At 36.9% G+C, this 21048-nt stretch overlaps 1 protein-coding gene across 12 annotated transcripts in view; it reads right to left on the reverse strand.

The window, feature by feature from the left end:
• Positions 1-20152, reverse strand: part of RIMS1 (regulating synaptic membrane exocytosis 1) — a 425786-nt gene extending 405634 nt beyond the window's left edge. For all 12 annotated transcript variants that reach the window (XM_036766397.1, XM_036766395.1, XM_036766392.1 and 9 more), the window contains exons 1-2: positions 19938-20152; positions 17429-17440 (exon numbers count right to left, since the gene is read on the reverse strand). The gene's annotated coding sequence lies outside the window, so the exon portion shown is untranslated. The remainder of the gene's footprint in view (positions 1-17428; positions 17441-19937) is intronic.
• Between the last annotated feature and the right edge of the window lie 896 nt (positions 20153-21048).

Below are 21048 nucleotides of genomic sequence, written 5' to 3' on the forward strand. Positions count from 1 at the left end.
TGGAGCTAAGAGATAGTGTATCTTGATCATGGAACAGAAGACAGGTCAGTGTCATTAGATTGTGACAGGGAATGAAGTGTAAGAAGACTAGAAAAGTGACAGGTTATGAAGGAATTTTTATGCCAAAGGAATTTGAATTTGATTCTGGAGGTGACAAAACCTTTGGGGGTTTTTGACTTAGGGGTGAGGGGAAGTGACATTGTTGGACCTGTACTTTAGTAAAAATCACTTTAGTGGATGTATGGAAGACGAATTGGAATGGGGAGAGACTTGAGGCAGGCAGACCCACCAGTGGGTTATTACAGTCTTCTACATGTGAGGTGGGGCATACCTACACTGAAGTAGTGGCGGTGTCAGAATAGAGAAGAGCCATATTCCAGAGATGTTCCAAAGGTAAAGTTGATAGACCTTGACCACAGATTGGATATGCGGGGGTGGGTGGGTTGAGAGATAATGAGGAGTCAAAGATGACTTCTAAATTTTAAGCCTAAGGAACTGGGATGGTAAGAGACTGTGGAAGTGAATAACAGCAGAGAAAATGGAGGGGTCTGTTGTAAATGGCCTTTTCAAGGAGTTTAGCCACAAAAGGAAAAAGAAGATATAGGCTGATAGGGGAACGGAAGGTTTAAGTGAGGATGGGGGAAATATGGACATGTGTGTAGGAAGTAAGGAAGAAGCCAGTAGACAGGGAAATATTGAAAATAAGTGAAAGTGGGGATGGTGCAGTTAGGTGGTGCAGTGGATAGAATGCTGGGCCTGTAGTCAGGAAGAATCCTCCTCATGAGTTCAAATTTGGTCTTAGACACTTTCTAGCTGTGTGACTCTGGGCCAGTCACTTAACCCTATGTTTCCTCATCTATAAAATGAGCCGAAGAAGAAACTACTCCAGTATCTCTGCTAAGAAAACAGCAAATGGAGTCATGAAGAGTCAGACACAACTGAGAAACAACTAAACAACAAATATGATGACAGAGGGAGCAATCTGATGGAAGAAAGAGGATAGAATAGGATTATTTGAGTGAGCAGAGGGACTATTCTTGGTAAACAGTCATGTCACTTCATCATGTGAGACAGAGTGAAGAAGGTTCTAAAGGAAAAAGACATATAAGTGGTATGAGATGAGGAAGGGGAGAGAAGAGGGTGCTCATAGTAAATGGTCTCAATTTTTCCTATGAAATATGAGGTAACATTCTCAGATAAAAGGGTGGTGTGAGGGCAATCCAGGGTTTGAGGAAGGATGAAAAGGTTGGGAAGAACCACTGTGAAGAGAGGGATAGTGAATTGATATGAGAGGTAAAATAGGATTGCCTACCAGAAATGAGGGCCCAATTGAGGTTATGTAGCATAAATTTGTAGTGGAGCTGGTCAGAACGGTTACATGATTTTCTTCACTTTTATTCAGCAACATTCAGTAAGAGTGAAGGTATAGTGACTAAAGGCTAAGGTTTGGCAGAATGCAGAGAAATTATAAGGGGACAAGGGATTCAAGAGAAGACAGTATAGAGTTGAATTGGTTCATCAAGGGTTCAAGATGGGGAAAAGAGAAGATGGTGGGGAGTGCACAGGAGATGGCCAGGGAGATAATTGAAGGGTAAAGGGATTGAAAGTCACAATGTACATAAGTAAGTTTTGATAAAGGGATACAGAGGGTGAGAGAGAAAGCCAATGAGTTATGATCAGACAAGGGAATTTGTGATTTTTTGAACATAGAAGTAGGATATTTGTAGGTGATGGCAAGATCAAGGGTATGACCCTCTTTGTGTGTGTCTGAGGTGGGGAGGGGAAGTAGCTCATGGGAAGTGAGTAGGTTGAGGAATTGAATGGTTAGAATATTTGGAGGAGAATCAAGATTGAAGTCCATTAGTATAAACGTAGGAGTTGAGGAAAGAAAAAGACTGAGCCATATAATGAACTCATTGTGGGAAGGAAGGGGCTACAAGGATTTTGGCTAAGTGGTAGAGGAAAATAATGTGAACCTCAAATGAAGAGGAAAGGTTACTAAATGATGAAGGCAAAAAGAGAAATTGGAAGTGTTTAGAGAGCAAGTGTTATTGCAACTCCCCCACCTCAACCAGTGTGGCCAGAGTGGCCTTTGTTTTCTTTGAGTGACTCAGTTTATCTCATTGAGCCTTGCTGGGTGCTGGGTCTGCAGCTTCTCTTCCAGGGCAGGAAGTCCAGAGACCATGCCTGGGAGTAGAGAACTTCCTGTGTGACCTGTTCCGGGGCAGGAAGCCCAGAGGCCCATGCCTGGGAGCAGAGAACTTCCTGTGTGATGATTCATGGGGCTGGCTGAGGGGAGGTGTTGACTCCAGAGCCATGCCCTATTGGGTGTTAACCTAGAGGAAGGGGCCAACTCAAGAACCAATTGGCCCGGTCATTCAGGCAGTGCTTGATGATGTTAAAAACTCTATAAGAGGGGAGAAGACAGCTTGAAGATCCCTTTTTTCCTTTCCATTGGAGCCAGAGATGCCTACAGCCGAAGCTGATGCAGGAGCTGCTGGTAGCAGAACTGACCCACGTGTGGAGTGAGGAGTGCTGAACAAGGACTTGAGGCCAGTGGGTAATCTTCTTACCCTAGAGGTGAAGCATGTACACGATTTTGCTTTATACCATCATGCTTCTCTGTGGCCTCCTGGTTACTCTTGTGAGGCAGACTTATTGGGCCTGGAAACTTTTGATCAAAATATCAAAATGGGGACTCTGGTTTGTGGGTCTGTTACTGTGGAGTTTAAATACATGCTTTAGTTCTTCTGCCTTCTACCTAGAGAATTCCTTATATCCTGCGGTTCCAAACCTTTCAGGCATATATATGATTCTCTTTGAAATCATAAATTCTGCTTTCATAATACAACCAGTAAGCTATGAGAAATGAGTGAAGGTGAAGTAAGTACTGGAAAGGGTGGACAGGGAGGTTGTGTCATCATGGGGGAGCGAGGTTTCAGTAATAGCTAAGAGATGGAAGGAGTGAGGGAGGCAAAGATTTAGAATGAAGTGAAGTTTGTTGCCTATGGAACAGGAATTCCAGAGGGTGTAGTGGAAGAGGAGGGTAGTATTTAGTAGGAACTTTGGGGTGAGAAGATTGACAGGGATGAGAAGATTGACAGGGATGGGACTCAGAATCACTGGGGTGTGTAGGGTATCAAAAGGTATGAGAAAGTTCATCATTGAAAGGAAGGCATCACTCCTCTCCCCAAAGGAGAACAGACATTGAAATAGGGCTATAGAAAAGTATAGCATGAGATAGCTGTCACATGGTAAGATGATCATTTGGGAGGTCCCAAAACAGCATTCCTCTACCCACTGAAGGCTTAAGATTAGGCAGAAAGGGAAGTAGGATAAAGCCCCAATCTACTGACTTTCCTTTTCCTCTTTCCCAAGGAATAAGCACAGTAGGAGATGGAAGGCCTGAGGTCAAAGGGATGGTTGTTTCACTTTGCACCAGAGGTTTTTCAAATCCTGGTTAGAAGATCAGTCTGGCAATAGAAGTTGTACATTATCTTATACTGACACAGATATATGTCGGCCTGGCCTGGCCCCTTTCTCCCAGATTACATGTTCAGCAAGAAATGGAAAGTAAGATGTCAAAGGAAGGTCGAATTTATCACCATCTTACAGATGGGGAATCCAAGGCTAAGAGCAATTAAGTGACTTGCCCCGGGTCACACATCTAATAAGCATCTGAAGGAGGATTTGAACTTAGATCTTCCTGACAAGTCTACCATTCTTACTCATCGTATCACCTAGCTACCTTTATTATTACAGCAGTCTTCCTCACCTCGAATCTTTTCACTTTGCAATCTCATCGATGCACAGGTGTGATTATATCACTCATCTCCTCAATGAATGCAAGAGGATTCCTATACTAGGATCAAACACAAACTCCTCTGTTTGCCTTCCACAACATGGAGCCAACTCCCTTGACACCTTATTATAGATTACTTTCCTTCATACACTATGGTCCAGACAAACTAGTCTTCCCGCTTTTCCTCAACATGACACTCCATATGCCAGCTCAGGGATTTTTCACAAGCTGTCTTCCCCCTGCCCCAACTCCACCCAGAATGCTCTCTCTTCACCTCTGCCTCTAAGAGACTAATTTCCTGCAAAACTCACCTCAAGTACTCCTTCCATATCAGCCTTTGCTGATCCCTTTAGCCAAGTTACTTCTTTGAAACTCTTAATCACACCAGATAGATAGATAGATGTATATATTTATGTGTATATAAAAAATTGTATATATATAATATTTATACCTAAGTTTATATTTTTATATATGTATATATTATATATTTGTATACACAAACACATAGTATATATGTTATAGTGTATATGTCTATTTATTGTATATATTTTACATATGAAACATTGTATATTATATACTCACAATATGTATATATGTATATATATACACATGTGTATGTGTATATATATATGAGAGAGAGACAGAGAGACAGAGAGAGAAAACAAGAAAATGCTTCTACTTGTACATACTATCTCCCCCAAAAGAATGTAAATTCCATGAGGACAAGGACTGTTTTTTTGATGCCCTCATATTCCCAGTGCCTAACACAATGTCTGATAAATAGTAGGTACTTAAATGTTTATTGGTTGATTAAATTGTCCTTATATTATCCCAGTGTCTCCTACAAGATTGGAAAGTAATTTGATAAGCTTACCCACACTAAGACATTAAGAGTTTTCTAAGTTCCTTTAGTTGAAAGTTCCAGTTCTTTACACATAGTAGGAACTTAATAAATGTTTGCTCAGTTTAATTTAAATTCCCCTTCCATATGTCTTCCAATTTGAAAGGAGAAGGAAATGCTAACCTATCTTAAATGGATCATTAATTGTAGAGTTTCAGGCTTCCAGTTGAGATTTGTCAGGGTTAAGAACAGTAAAATTAGCTCAGTGCTAGAAATCCTGAGCGTACCTTGAAAATTTAAGTATGTAGCCAGAGTTCAAATATTTCTCTACCCAGAAGATAAATGTGGCATACCAAATGTGTGACCCAGAGTGATTGGGGAGACCTAAAATATGGATTGATTTAAGAAGAGATTATCTATATTCAGGGATGGTAGATGCATGATGGGGACTGAAGGACATTCAGCACACATTCCAAACCTTTAAGGATGATGTTTGTGAGACCAATTACTGCATTATTCCATAATATGCTTCTTGGTGTCATTGCCACACATGCTAGGCTGGATATGATTTAACCTAGTGTGATATTTCCTTAAGTTCTTATATCTAATATTTCACACTAAAAAGCAAAACAAACAAACAATAAAAAACAAAAGGCAAAAATGAAACTCTTAAAAAAACTAATAACATGGATGCAAGTACAACTGTGTACAAAATCAAGAACTTAATGTTTAATTAGATAGGACTAATTACTTACTCCTTTCAGTATCTAATTAAAAGATACTTTATTCTAGATCCCCAAGATGCAGATTCCTCTAAAAATCTTTAATTTGCTAATAGATTTTAGAGTAGGGGCTCTTAACCTGAGGTGCATGAAATTTTTTTTTGATAACTATTTCAATTAATTGGTTCCCTTTGTAATCCTATGTATTTTATTTTATGCATTTAAAAGCATTATTGTGTCTGAGGAACCCATCAGTTTCACCAGTTTGCCAAAGGTGTCCATAACACACACACGAAAAGGTTAAAAGCAACTGCTTTAGAAGAAAGCATTGAGCTGGGAGTCTGGTGATGGAGGTTCTAGTTTCAGCATTGCAACTAGCCTGTCATGTGACCTTCAGCAAGTCACTTCTTTTCTCTGGGTCTCACTTCCCTCATTCATGTAATGAGAGGATTGGATTGGAATTGTGAGGTCTACTTCAGATTTAAATATATGAACTCTCAAAGGTACTCATAGCTCTAGTAATGTATAAATCTGAAAGAGACAAAGAGAGAGACTTAGTTTCCCAGGCTAAAAGACTAAGTTTCTGAGGAGGTACCTGTCTTATCAGAGGGAACAATACTGTCCACATGTTTGTGTGTGTTGCCTAGGGAATTCCACTTCAACCTCCTGTATTTGTGGAGATCCTCTGGAACCAAGGAAACAATTCAAATGGAAAACGGAAGAGTAAATTCTAAAGTTCTGAGGAGAATGGGAAAATGATTTCCTGTCTCTCCTTTGGGTTTTTGATGAAACTTAGGGAAACCATGCAACATTATCATTATTACTTTCCTTTCCACATCTTTCTTATTTGTTTTCTTTTTACTCTAGACTTTTACTTCAGATTCTTTTCAATTGAGACTTCCAGAAAGAGGCGCCAATGTTTGGGGATCAAGGGACAGTTAACAGTGGTACAAGCGGAAGGTATGCTATCTCAGGATGCTTCTGTCCACACTGAAGATCTGGTGAGAAACAGGCATGACATACAAGAATTAATTTTGTCTTTTAGATTTGTATGCCATATTAGCGAAGGCATATGACCACAAAATACTGTGTCTAGATATGTGTACACACAAAGGTCCAGAGAAAGGGTTAAAAAATAGATCAGAATAATTTCTCAACATAATAAATGGAAAATTTCCTATTTTAGTATATCATCAAAATTTCATCTCCTAGATTCTAGAGCAAATGTCTAGTGTAATGATAGTACATCGGGATGGGGGAAAGCTGCCTACTGTTGTTCAGGCTCTCAGTCAATTAGAAGATATCTAGCCTGTAGTCCTAGGAATAGACCCAAAGGAAAAGTTTGTGAAGAGTGCTACCTGGTGGTTATCTAATGTATTGCAACCTAAGCTAATTCAAACACCTTGGATGGAATTTCACCTATGTGACAACACCGATGAACTAACACTCTGAACAAATTTAACAATGCCGATATTTATTCTCCCAACATACTCATCCCAAGTACTGGGGTTGTCACATGCAGGGAAATAGAATGTTATCTGAATGAATGAAAAAAGTGTTTATTAACCACAAATAGACAAAGTGAGACTGTCCTCACTACATTCTAATTGAGGCAAAAAACACAGTATAGAAAATTCAGCAATAGGGCAGATAGAAAAGGTGAAAGTCCAAAAGGTGGCACAGTGTGACAGATGGCAAGGCCCAGAGATAGCTTAGTTAGCTTAAGTTATTAAGATGACAGTTCCAGGATTCTGAATGGCCTGGAAGCATGACTGATGGTAAGAATGGCTTAGACCTAGTTCTAGAGGATATGCTTGAGTAGGAACTATTTCTTTTTTTGTCTTTGTATTGCCAGGCCCTAGCATAAAACAGGTGTTTAATAAATGCTTTTTCGTTTGATTGATTGCTGTATAGTAAACAGGTCTTGTATTTTATCAATTCTTAGTTTCTGAAAACCATTTTGAAGTAAAATAAATGGAATTTCCTAATACACATAAGTAATACTTGTCATATAAATCAGTTCCTATGGATTTAATAACCATATTTATGCTGATGATTCTCACATCTACCTTTCCTATCCCAGTCTCTTTGCTGACCTTGAATTTTTCCTTTCCAACTGCCTTTTAGACATCTTGAACTGGAGGTCCAGTAGACATATGAAACTCAATATGTCCAAAACAGAGCTTATTTATCTCTTAATCCAAACACTCACCTATGTTTCCACATTCCCTATTATTGTAGATGGTACTGCCATTCACCTAGTCCCTCAGGCTCACAATGTAAGAGCCATCCTGTATTCCTCACTATCTCTCAATTCCTATACCCAAGCTTTTGAAAACATCTATCAATTTTACCTTGGTACCTTCTCTCCAATATTTTCTGTTTCCTCCTCTGATACTGCCACCACTCCACAGCAGGCCCTCATAACCTCACACCTTGATTATCGTAATAGCCTGCTGGTGGGTCTGACTGCTTCAAGTTTCTACCCATTCTAACTCATCCTCCATTCAGCTACTAGAGTGATGTCACCCTGCTACTCAGTAAACTCCAGTGTCTTCTTATAACCCACAGGAGAAAATACCAAATACTCCGCTTGGCATTCAAAGTCCTTCACAACCTTGCCCCCATCCTACCTTTTCAGTCTTCTTACACCTTATTTCCTGACACAGTGACACTGGGCTCCTGGCTGTTTCACAAACAAGACAATCTATCTCTTGGCTCCAGGCATTCTCTCTGGCTATCCCCCATGCCTAGAATGCTCTTTCTTCTACTTTCCCTACTGGCTTCCTTTAAATCTTAACTAAAACCACACATTCTAGAGGAAGCCTTGCCCAAACTCTCTTAATTCTGGTACCTTCCCTCTGTTATTTTCTTCCCTATATATCCTGTATATAGCGTGCTTGTATATATTTGCTTGCATGTTGTCTCCTCCATTAGACTATAAGCTCCTTGAGGGCAGAGATTGTTTTTTGCCTTTTTTGTATCCTCAGAACTTAGCACAGTGTCTGGCACATAGTAATCGATAAATGTTTATTGACTGATTTTTCAACTTGCTTTGTTCCTGGTCAAAGCACTGCCTGCCCAGTTAATAAGCATCTAGGATGAGACTTAAACCCATATGCTGACTCCTGGTCTAGCTTTCTATCTACTACAATACAGGTATAAAAATGGGTAAATGGGGGAGGCCCTGATCAAATCAAGAGTGTAAATTGAGTCATTGACATTACAGGCATTGAAGGCAACTGATAGGACACAAGGAATTCTTTTTGGTAAGCTGAAGATTGATCACTCCTCTTCTTGGTATATAAAAGAATGTTAGACACTCCAATCCAGAGGCATATCTTCACCCTTTACCTTGAAATTTATTCTATACTGCTGCAATATACAGAGATGGGATGTGTCTTTCCTCCCTTCTATCCTGCCTCCAACTTATAACAGAAATACATGGCTGAAGGAGAGTGCTTTATGAAACTAGAGAGGGGAATTTAATGACATTACTACTGAACTCCAAATTCCTGTGTAAAGGAAAGGGAGGATATGAATTCTCTAGGCTATAATCTAGCCTTTAATAAAGGAGGAAGTAGTCTTGTTTTGTTTTCAAGTAGCACCAAACTAGGGTGAAGGTCATGAGTATATTAAAGTTCAAGAGTTACCGAATTTGAGAATTTGAACATTCGACCTTCTAGAATGAGAAAATTTCAAAGGAGGAGGAGGAAAAAGAGAAGGAGGAGGAAGAGGATGACGATGATGATGATTCACATGGCTCCTGCATAGCATTCTACTAGAAGAACAGAGATAATATTGTTTTTTATTCTTCAATAATGAAGTACATGGAGTACATGTGCTTTAAGGCATGTTTACCTTCCAGAGGGATTTAAACCACGGAGTAAAGGTCTGTGGAAAAAGGGACACCAGAAAACTAAAGGCAGGACAGCAATCCTAAGTTTACCTCCCTTCTGAGGGAACCGATAGATTAAAGTGCTTTATGTTTCTGTATTTATCCATTGGTTACTCAAGTCTTTAGCATCTGGTATAGTTTCTGTGGGGTGAAATAAAGGATGTGGCATGCTGGATGCCAAATTATATACCAAGTCCTTGTGCATGATTTGAGTGTCCTGTCACCTACATTTGAGACAAACTGGACAACAATTCATACCTTGGCTTCATTTGAGAGGCTTTTTTTTAGTTCAAAGCAAAGAAATTTAATTAAAAGTTGCAACAAAACATTTCCTCCATAAACTGAGGGCATTCTCTCCCACAAATACATATAATATCAACAGGAAGAGTGGACATATAAGGAAGACACATGAAGAGGTATATGCACAAGGAATATGTTTGTAATTATTGCTTTGTTTTTGCTACCCTAAAGCCCCTACAGCCATCATTCGAAAAAGAAATTTAAAAATAAAAGCTCTTGTTATTCATATGCATAGTCAAAAGGGAAAATAAATCATTTGGGAGATTTTTCCTGGATTAATTCACATGGGGGCAATGAGCTATAGCCATAAACCTACAATGCCTGGCTCACAGTAGGACCTTGATAAATGGTTAATTGAATTTTGTTGAATTGAGTCTCACCAATTTGCAAGACTGGAAAACAAAGAACAGTGCCCAACACTGTGGATGAGGAGGTAGGTCCCTTGGGTTACATAGTCCTGTGGGCAGTCTAATTATGAAACCCAATCATGTTTCTATTTTACAATAACACATCCCACAGAAGAGGCCAGCAGCCTGTTAGAGCACAGGCCTGTCACTATTGCATTCATGTGGAGAAGTATGAGCTGATGGAAATCTGTCCCAGCTGTGTGACTACCACAGTTTCCTCTGTTCTGAACTTGGGCATTTGCACTTCCACCCTGCTTCTATGTTTGGCAACTCCCTTCTGTGTCCTTGTGTTCTTTTGTGAGTGTTGGAGGGGAAAAGGGACAACTAATGTGGAGTGTATGACTTGCCTTTACCCTAGTCAAATGTCTATGTTTTTGTTCCAAGAGAGACATCAACTGTGTATTCATAATACTTCCCCTCACTGAGACCATATAAAAACCTCCAGGTGAAAGCTCAGGTTTGAATCCTCTGAAGATCCTTCCTTTAGGTTCAAACCATGTACTTGCCTATTCCCTTTTTCCTTTGCTGGCCTCCCTCTTTACTTCTATTTTAGAATCAGGAGATTTGAGTTCATTTCTTCTCTTCTAGGTTTATTAGCTCTGTGACCATGGGCAAAAATAAAACCATTTCACATTGACAAAATGCTTCAAAATTTGCAAGGCACTCTTCCCAGTACCTGAGGTCAGAGTGCAAGTATTATGATTCTCAGTTTACATGCAAGGAATCTAAAGTTCTTGGAGGTTAAATGACTTGTCTATGAGCACAGCTAGCAAGTATCTGTGGTGGAACTTACAAAGCAACTCTGTTGATTCTTGGTCCAGCACTATATCTTGTATTTCTCAGGCAAATCACTTAACCTCAAAGAATTTTAGATTTTTCATATATAAAAGGGGAATAATAATCTTTGCCTTATTTCTGTCATAGAAGATGTTGTGAGGAACCATTCAATCAACCAACCTACTGATAAGGACTTAATAAGCACTTCTTTAATTGCCAGGCACCATGCTAAGTTCTAAGGATACAAAGAAAGGGATAAAGAACAAATGGTCTCTACCCTTAGGCAACTTACGTTCTAATGGAGGAAAAAAAACATAATAGGAAATATATATAGAAGAGATAGAAGTCTTAGAGAGGAAGATGCTAGCTGCAAATGAGAAACAGGTTACCAAGAAATAGTATTTCTGTCCCACTCATTTTGCACCTGAAGAAGTGGTTTCATTGTCCTCCAATGTTCAGAACGTAGCTGTCTGCCTGACCATTAAATATAATGGCAAACTACACCCAATCTGACAAATCCAAAGTTTATCCTGACCGCACTCTTTCCAGTTCCAGTCTGAATGCCTACAGTGACCAAGTACCACCATTTATTTATTTTATTTCCAGTAGTACGTTAGTTAAAATTCACTAGAATAATAGAGCTCTGCCTACAATAATCAGACTTTGCCCCACAAATGCAGTATTTGTTGCTTTTTTATGTAATACCAGGAATCCTATCTCAGACAATTGCTATCTGGATGACCTTGGGAAAGTCATTTAAACTTCTAGGCCTCAGTTTCAGCTATAAAATGAGGGGGTTGCATGAGGTGGCTTCTGATGTCCCCTCACACTCCAGATAGATGAGCTTGTGGATATGGAGAGGTAGCACAAAGACCTATCTGCACAGTCAGGAAGACTGTGATATATATGTACTAGCTATGAGACCCTATATAAATCACTTAACCTCTCATTGCCCCTAAGGGAACATTTCAAGTCTACAGGTTGTAGAGTACTTATAGATCTACATTGGGAGAGGGAGTTGGCTCATTGGAGCACAGCGCTGGGCCACGAAGACCAGCATCATCAGGAATATCAAAATTACAACATCTTTCCAATATACATAAGAGTGTCAAATATAGTTGATGCAAATTCTCCACTCATTAGCACACAGGGTAGAGATTCCTCAATAGATTAAGGATATACATTGCATGGTCTTTTAACTGATCCAATATAGAAGCTATTTTCAAACTGATAGTACAAACCTCATTGGGATAAAAGATAATCTTTAAAGGAACATCTAGTGATATTCAATCAACTTTAACAATATCTGGTGGAAGTTCTTATCTTGAATGATATCCTCATTTTCTAGTCTATATACTTATCTAAATGCTCTTCTATATTAGGCCCATCCTATCCTCTTTGAGAAAATATTTTAAGGAGACTTCCTACACAGCGTATCTATCAAAGTATCTGAAAATAGCGGTGGTGAGAAAGGGCCTAAAAAAACCGTACTATCATCTTTTCAAAAATGAAGAATTTAAATTAGGATCATACTCTTTGCCAGAGCATGCCCTAAATATGGCTCACTCTGAGCAGCTTCTACATAATGAGAAATAAATATTTAATGCAATTATGCAAATCATTTAAAAGTTCTCTGTCCACTGCCTCTATGCCTCTAGCAGCTCCTGTGAGAAGAGAATGCTGAAGCCATTAGTGGGAAGGTTAAGAGAAAATTGGGACAGATATGAAGAAGAATTTAATATTTGTGGTATTATTCATTTGTCCACTCATTGCCAAACAATTAATACCACCTTTGATGAAGGAAATTACAAACTCCTTCCTCTTCCCCCAACACTTTTATAATTCTTTTTCCTTCCAAGACTAAGTTTTGCTATATAAACATGTCACAAAGTATGATTTATAAGGATGAAATAGCAAGGGAAATTTTTGATGGGCCAGTTTAAAGAATCAAGATTTTGTAAATATAACTCCTAATTAATAAACATGCTGACATAATGAAATGCAAATATTTGTCCTGCAAATAGCAGAAATAATATCACATGACTTAAAAGATAGGCATGTTCAGCTTCAGCAGACCTGAAGCATAAGAAAAAAAAAATAGTTGGCTATTATTTTCCTGAGGGATGTAGTTCCTTAAGGTAAAATAGTCTTAGAATATGGAAAACTGTACTCTTTGTTGTGGAAATAAAGCCAAACTGGAAATGCAATAAAGCACATTTTCAATGGCTCTATTTATAAGCTGCATTCTCCCCTAAACAATACTAATCAGCATTTATAGTCAATTCTAAAGGGAAATGAATTTGGAATGTTCTACTCAGCTGGCCCACTAAATACAAAAGTTAGCAAGTGAGCTCCCCAAATTCTTCTGTTTGCCACCCAGATGGGAGAGGATATGGACAGCTGATATGTGCTAATTTGGTAGTCCATGACAGAATATCTTCCCTGGGAGAAATGGAAGGTTTTCCAAAGAATGCGACTGATAAACCAGGAAGAAGTTTTATCTTGTCCTCATTAAAGAGATGTATAGAATTGCAGTGTCAGACTATCTCAGGGAGAAAACAATTTTATTTTTCAAACAGGTAGATCAGTTTTTTAAATGTCATCCATTTCCTTGAAGGGAACACTGTCTTTAATGCTAAGTTTAGTCTTGATTTTAGGTAAACCTAAATTAAAAAAAAATCCATTAGCTTTCTTCAGGCATAAGAATTGTGAAATATATCCTCGAAATACTGAATTTAAAAAGTACTAAAGTATTAACTATCCTTTAGATAATAGGAATTGGAGCCTGAAAGGATCTTCAAGTCCATTTAGTTCACTTCCTCTTCATTTAATAGTAAGAAAACAGACCCAAAGAGATGGAATAACTTGCTCCAAGTCACAGAGTTAGTAGTAAGTGACAAAAATAAGATTTGAACCCAAGTTCTGTGACTGAAGAACCAGTGCCCTTTTCTCATGTTGTTTACGTCCTCCTGATACACATACTAGTATTTATTTGTGGTGCTATTTACAATTCATGAGGGGAAGGAGGGAAAGGGAATAACCATTTCTATAATGCCTAATCTATACTAGGCACTGTGCTAAACAATACAAATATTATCTCATTTAATCTTCACAAAAATCTTGGGAGGTAGGTCATTATCCCCATTTTACAACTGAGGAAACTGAGGCAGAAGCTTTTTTTGGTCCCTTGCCTAGTCACACATCTAGTAAGTATCCGAGGCTGAATTCGAGCTCTGGTCTTCCTGACTCCAGGCCCAATGCTCTATCCACTGGGCCACCTAGTTGTTTCATTATTTTATAGCAATCTGAAAGGATGTAGACTATTAGTGGGAGAAATATTGGTTTTTTTCTTCCCAGCTTATTCTTCCTGATCACATCGTATTCACAGAAAACTACATTGTATAAATTTGAAGAAAAAAGAAAAGAAAGTATGACTCAGAGAAATAAGGAAAGCGTAGGTGTGTTGTCCAGGACTTTATTCTGATGCTGTATTTGCCAGTGAATGTTTGCCTTGGACCAGGGCAACCTGATTCCAGTTTCCTTGATGTGAAAAATAAGAATATTAAATTGAACTATCCCATTAAGTTATTAAGAATAATTAATAAGTAATTACTACACACTTTAAAATAAAGTGCTGAATGAATAGATCTTAATAAATATAAAGTTATTTGAAAAAGTTGTTGCATTTTCAAAGTTCATTGTCCTTTTTTTCTTAAACTTTAGACTAACCTAAGCCTTTTGTATACTTTGGGGTCACAATAATATACTTACCTTTCTGAAACTGTCTAAAAAGAAATTTTGTCTTCTTCTGGTGGGATGTTTTAGCTTAGATGAGTGCCTGTTAAATCAGTATGAGTTTTAACCACATGTGATGCCACTGAAAGAGCAGCACTTCCTATCAAGGAGACCCCCCACCAATGAAAGATAAAAATGTTTATTGAATGCATCTGTATGTACAGAGGAAGCTATATGGTACAGTGGATTAAGTGCTGGACCTGAAATCAGGCAGAGCTGAGTTCAAATCTATCCTCAGAAACTTACTAGCTATGTGACCTTTGGGACAAGTCACTTAATTGTCTGCCTCAGTTTCCTCATTTATAAAATAAGGATACTAACAGGACCTACCTACCAGACTGTGGTGAGGTAAAAGGAGTTAATATTTGTAATATTATAAAGTGTTTTGCAAACCTTATAGTACTATATAACAGCTATTATTATTATTATTATTATTAGGAGTAGTAATCATAATTTACATACATCACATTATTTACATTACATAATGTTGGGTTGACAATGGACTCAGGAAGATCTAGGTTTAAATAATTTCTATATACATGCTAGCTATGTGATCGTGAATGAACCACTTATTCTCTCAGGGGTCCTAGAAAATTCTCTAAATTTATAGATGGATTGCTGATCTGTATTTGTAAAGGGATTTTACACATTGGGAGTTTCCCACATTGATAAATCGCAGGTCTAGATGGCATTTGTACATGTATTTATGTTTTTATATATATATATATATATACATATATATATACACATACATATATACGTACATATGTATGTGTGTATGTGTATAGGGTGTCAACTATATATAGGGTGTTCCTAAAGTCTGGACACATAGGCAAAAATACATATTTTCAAGAAATTAAATGTATGAAATTTTCAACAGCATTTTATTTAATTTGAATATTAACAAATAACATCTTCAGTATGATTTCCATCATTTGTGATGCAAAGGTTGATGCGCTTTGCAAGATTCACATGAACTCGATGCAATAACTCCATATTTCCTATGTGTCCAGACTTCAGGAACACCCTGTTCTGTTATATATAGTCTGTTATTTATATTTTACATTTAAACATATGCATATATATGCCATTTTATATACGTACCACTAACCATTGCTTGTTATATTCTTTGTCTTATCTTTATAAGAAATATCACTATAAAAAGACTACATATATATGCATGTTACTTATGCTACATTAATACACACTATATATATGGATATATGTCTGCAAATACATGTGCATATAGATACACATGTACATAGATATACACATATATAATGTGTATGTATATGATTAAATAATCCAAAATTTTTGTGAGTGTAGTTTCTTGAATACATGTTGTATGTGATAAGCTGCAAGGCCTACCACAAACTAGACCAACCCTTTTCATGCTTCAACAACTGCAGCATCAAAGACCCCAAAACAAAGAACTAGATGTCAGAAAAGGGACTTTGGGTACACCACTCTTCTTTCTTGTTCTTTTGTTTTCTTATCTATAAAACGGATAAGATGAATTCTAAGAATTATTTTAATTTTGGAGACCTTAGAACCTCTAAAATCTTAATTTTTTCTCTTAATACATTATAATGCTCAAACATTTTAAAATCCAATTTAAAAACCACAAATTTATACTAGATTCAGTATCATTTCTGCTTTTCTCGTATCCAAAGTAGCTTATGCAGACTTTATTTTTCCATGAAATCTATTAAGCTGAGTGGTAATGCGCTACACTTTCACTGATGCCTTGTGCACACATCAGATCATTCATGAGCCCCTAGAAATTCCAACTGAGCTCTGTTGAATGAAAAAGATAGAACAAAAATAGTAAGAGATAATGGAAGAGATGGTAATAAAGTTGCTCCCAATAATTTCAAATTAACTACTTGCTTCACAAGGTTATTATGAGAAAAAAAAGAAAAAAAGCACTTTGTAAACCTGAAAATACTACATAAAGGGGAACTCTCTAAATAAATAAGTAAATCTAAGTAAATCCTCTACTAAAGACTTCCTCCAATGCCCATCATAGCCTGAAGGTATGAACTTCAGTTCTCTTGTAAAAGTTAACTTACTGAAAGGTAAGGTTTCTTTATAATTAGATTGGAGTGTCATCTGCTTCTATTAAGTTATAAGTCAAATTTTGTTTCAATTTTTTTAATACCAATTGACACTAAACAAACTTCTCTGGATGGTGAAGGCTGATGGTTTCCATTTGATCTCCCTATGTATGGTTGCCCACTATGGTTGCCCAGAAGAGATAAGAGGTCTCTTCTTAAGAGTCTAGCTGAAAAGAGAGAGGCAACAGGGGCAGGGACGGGGTGAGGAAGGATAGTGATCCTGTGAGAGGCTAATATAAATCTGGTTAGAGATCAGCTTGGTTGTTTCCATTCTGTGGATAAGATCAGTGTTGATCTCTGGATTCTCTTTTATCTCAGTAGCCCTATGGAGACAGTCTCACTACATTCCTCCTACAGCAAAGGACTGAGGCACCTGCCTATGCTTCTTGCTTGAACAGTGAGAAGGAATTGAGTACTGGGAAAATAGAGCCCATTAGCAATCATTGTTACTGAAGGTAAACGGAAGAGTCCTTATGAGTTTGAGTGCCAAGAGGCCAAAATGAGCTCACGATCACTTAAATTATAGTATAATTCACTGCCCTCCTGGGCTTAAAATTACAAGGACTGTCTGCATACATAGCAGACCCTTTAATGCCCCTTGATTTTAATCTTAATTGTTTGAGGAGCACAAGAAGGAGGAAGGAGCTCTTTTTAGCACTGAGTTGCTTTATGAAATACAGTGGCTAACGTCAATATGCTGAACATTTATTGAATAAAGTTTAACAACATTATAATAATAAATGATAGAAAAGAAAACATGGATTCTAACCACTTTGTCCTCCTTTGGGCAAGCATCCAAGGAAGCAGGGCAAAGAGAAAAGAAAGAAGAAGAGAAAAAGAAAAGGAAGCACATATTAATACATAAGGTTTTTCTTAAAGGCAATTATATCAAGTGTGTCTATGAAGTTAAAACATAAAATTTTCAAAAGCAAAAGCATAATTCCTAAATAAAAAAGATTTCATTATTCATGCATACAAAAAGAGACATACATTTCAACTAGGAAAAATCTAAATGAGAAACATTAGCAAAATGAAGTAATAAAGACCAGAAAAGAGGAATATTAGCAATCTCAACACTGTGATTACACCAGAAAATTTTGTAAGGACTAGCATCCATCAGGTTGTAGTGTTGTAAAAATATTTCTTCAATTAATTATTTTCCCATAACCCATGCAGTTTCAAAGATGATCATTTGACAATTTAAATCAACTCTATAATGAAATAAGGTAGGATAGGCTTAAACATAAGAATAAATACGTAGATTTGTTTTCCTATTCTTAACTTTCTTCTCCTCCTGACCTTATCCCTCCAAAAAAAATCAAAACAGTTTTCATGGCTAGATGAGCCTTGAAAGGCTGACTTTCTTGAGGCTCAGGACCTCTCTGAAGAACAAATGCTTCTTTTGCTATATTTTGCTTCATTTGTTAATCTATATTTGCTATACTTTGCTATGTTTCCTTTATGTCTCTCCTTTTTTTGATCAAAGCTGTGCCTAAGAACTTTCATGTTTAATGATTAATCCCGTTGTTGTGGGCTTGTTTCCATCCCACAGTAGATAATCATTGCAGTATCTTTGTGGTCTCATATATAAGAATGTTCCCCAAAATTTACTTATTCGGAACCTCTCAAAATGGGCTAGTTATTATTGGGAAGGGTTTTGGTCCTTTGTTCTTATCTCTCAGACAAAATATGCTATCTGCCACAACAGCTGAAGATTCTTTTTTGTCTTCTACATGCTCTTCAAAAAAATCAATGTTATATAGAACTTTTATGTTATTTTTAGTGCAGTGCTTATAACTAAACAAGATAATATGAGAGATTCTCTAAAAAGAAGATAACCTAAAAAAGAGGGCCAAAAATTCCTCTAATCCTCTACCATCTTGATTGTTTACATAGTAGCATCATATATTTAAAATATATTTCAATGTCAAAGTAGTCTCTTTTTCTTGAAAATCTACAGGCTATTTTTAAAAAAAATTTGTCCAAGATTTTTCCATTAGTGGTATTACAGATAAAAGTATTTCATAGAATTATATTCACAAATGCATAGGTATTAAAGGGAAATGTCAATTAGAAGCGATAAGGAACTTGGGTACCATAACAGAGAGGAGAAAAAGCACAAAATTGTAGCCCAATCACAATAGCAATAAGGAGACAGACTTCATTTATTATCATGATAATTCTTATATCTATAGGTGTCTAAATAACTCGAGTTCGGACAAACTTAGGACATTATCGATTTCTCTTTAATGAGATGATAAAACTTATGTTGCTAATCACAAAGACACATCACCTTCTATTTGTATTATTTTATGTAAAACTCTATATAGAATCATTTATAAATTACTTTTTAAAATTAAAGGGACCTGGAAAATAATGGTTATGTTCTTGTTTCGTATAATGAAAATTAGAAAAAAACCCAATTATTTTAAACATTAAAATCATTGAAACTGAAACTAATTTAATGTTTTATAACCAACCTGGTCATAAAAACTTCCTGGAATTTACAACTCAATAAGATACAACTCAATCTTTTCTGGAGGAAAATGAGTTCTATCTAAAAGCAGAGCCATAACTAGGGTGGGGTAACTGGAAATTTTCAACAGGATGTTAAAATTTAGAGAACATTGGCACCACCTACATTCTAGTACCATGGAAACAGTTGATCTCAGGGTCTCTTTGGTAAGAATAATTAGGAAAAATTGGAAGCCACTATATAGTATTTTCTTTCATCTCAAAGACTTCTCATTCCAGATGAGCTCTCCAGATGAGCAGTGAAGTCTCATTGTATCCTAAGATCCTTGTCTCCCTGTTTTCTATACCCATGTAACTGAATTAGCTTTAAAAGTTAATTTGAGAGAGAGTTTCATATTGCTTGTCCCTCAGGTCTATTTTATTAAGCTGCCTCAGTGTGGGGAAAAGTGCTAGTTAAGGCTTGGTCCATAAAACAATTCCTAAAACAATGTGAAAAAAAATCTCACACACACAATAAGTAACTTTTTAACCAAATTACCTTCATTTTTCATCCCATTACTGACATTTTAAAAGAGAGAGATACATAAAAGGAAAATATATAACAGGGCAAGAGAAATACTTCCAAAATATGCATATCTCCTTATACATATATTTCTTTTTCAATATATATGTATATATATATATATATATATATATATATATATATATATATATATATATATATATATGTATTTCCAGGGTTAGAAATCATAATGGCTTTATTTTCATCAAATATATTTATTTCTTTTTTTTTCCACACTTACATTGTTTGATCGCAGAGAAACTCGGCCTCCACATCTTGCACAGAATTTGGTCCGGCAGTAAGAACATAAATGGCCACAACCATCAGCAAACTTTGTTTTCAGACAAATGCCACAAGTGGGGGCATCATCTTTGTGCTCTCCTTGGTAACGCCGGGCTTCTTCCCCAATTTTCCTCACTTGTTCCTTATAGCTTTCAAATTGCTGATGCAATCTCCTGGGCAAAACCAAACACACAAACAAAGTAGAAGAAAACTAAGTATATCACAGAAGATGGGAAAGTAATTCTTCCCTAAGTAACGCAATGACCATGTAGCGATGTGAACCAAAAGATATGTTATAGTGTTCATTTACCTGTGTATCTTACCTTGTAGATAAAGCAATCACCCAAATAAGAGGCTCATTCCACCTTGACCTTTTTGCTATAATCTGTACTACCTGCTGCTCCATCCTCCAAAATACTAGACCTTCCCATCTACCCTGAATTTGAACCCTCCTGAGAAACTGAGCCCTCTCAGCTCTGAAACTCCTTCTCTGAGTCTGAGCTGTCCTGATTACCGAACGTGTCACACGGACCACTACACTTAGCCAGCTCATTCATGCTTCGCATTCCAGTCCAGTCATACTCATACTATATACCCTGCCATCATTGCACATGCTTACCCCTAGTCTCTAAACCCTCCTTTCTTTTACCAGTTCAATAATCAAATCGGCATTGCTACTAGGAAGGGTATGGCAATCAATTCCCTATAATTCTACTCACCATCCCTATAATTTTTCAAATCAAAACACTTTTCTGGGAACATCACTACCAAATTTGTTATTGTACCATCTCCTAAAGAGAATAGAAATTTCTTGAAGACAGGTACTCTCTAGCTTCTGTGTTTGTATTCTTAGCACTTAACGCTTAAATGCTTTTTCATTCAGGCATTCATCATTCATTCATTGATTCATCATAGGACTTTAGAGATTATCTAATACAGTTATTCTCAAGTGTTTTGGTCTCAAGACATCTTTAAAGTCATCAAAATTGAGGAATACATTATACTTTTAAAATTATTGAAAACACCAAAGAGCTTTTACTTATATTAGCTCTATCTATTGATACTTACCA

This window comes from Trichosurus vulpecula, chromosome 7 (assembly GCF_011100635.1).
Source record: "Trichosurus vulpecula isolate mTriVul1 chromosome 7, mTriVul1.pri, whole genome shotgun sequence".
Lineage (NCBI taxonomy): Eukaryota > Metazoa > Chordata > Mammalia > Diprotodontia > Phalangeridae > Trichosurus > Trichosurus vulpecula.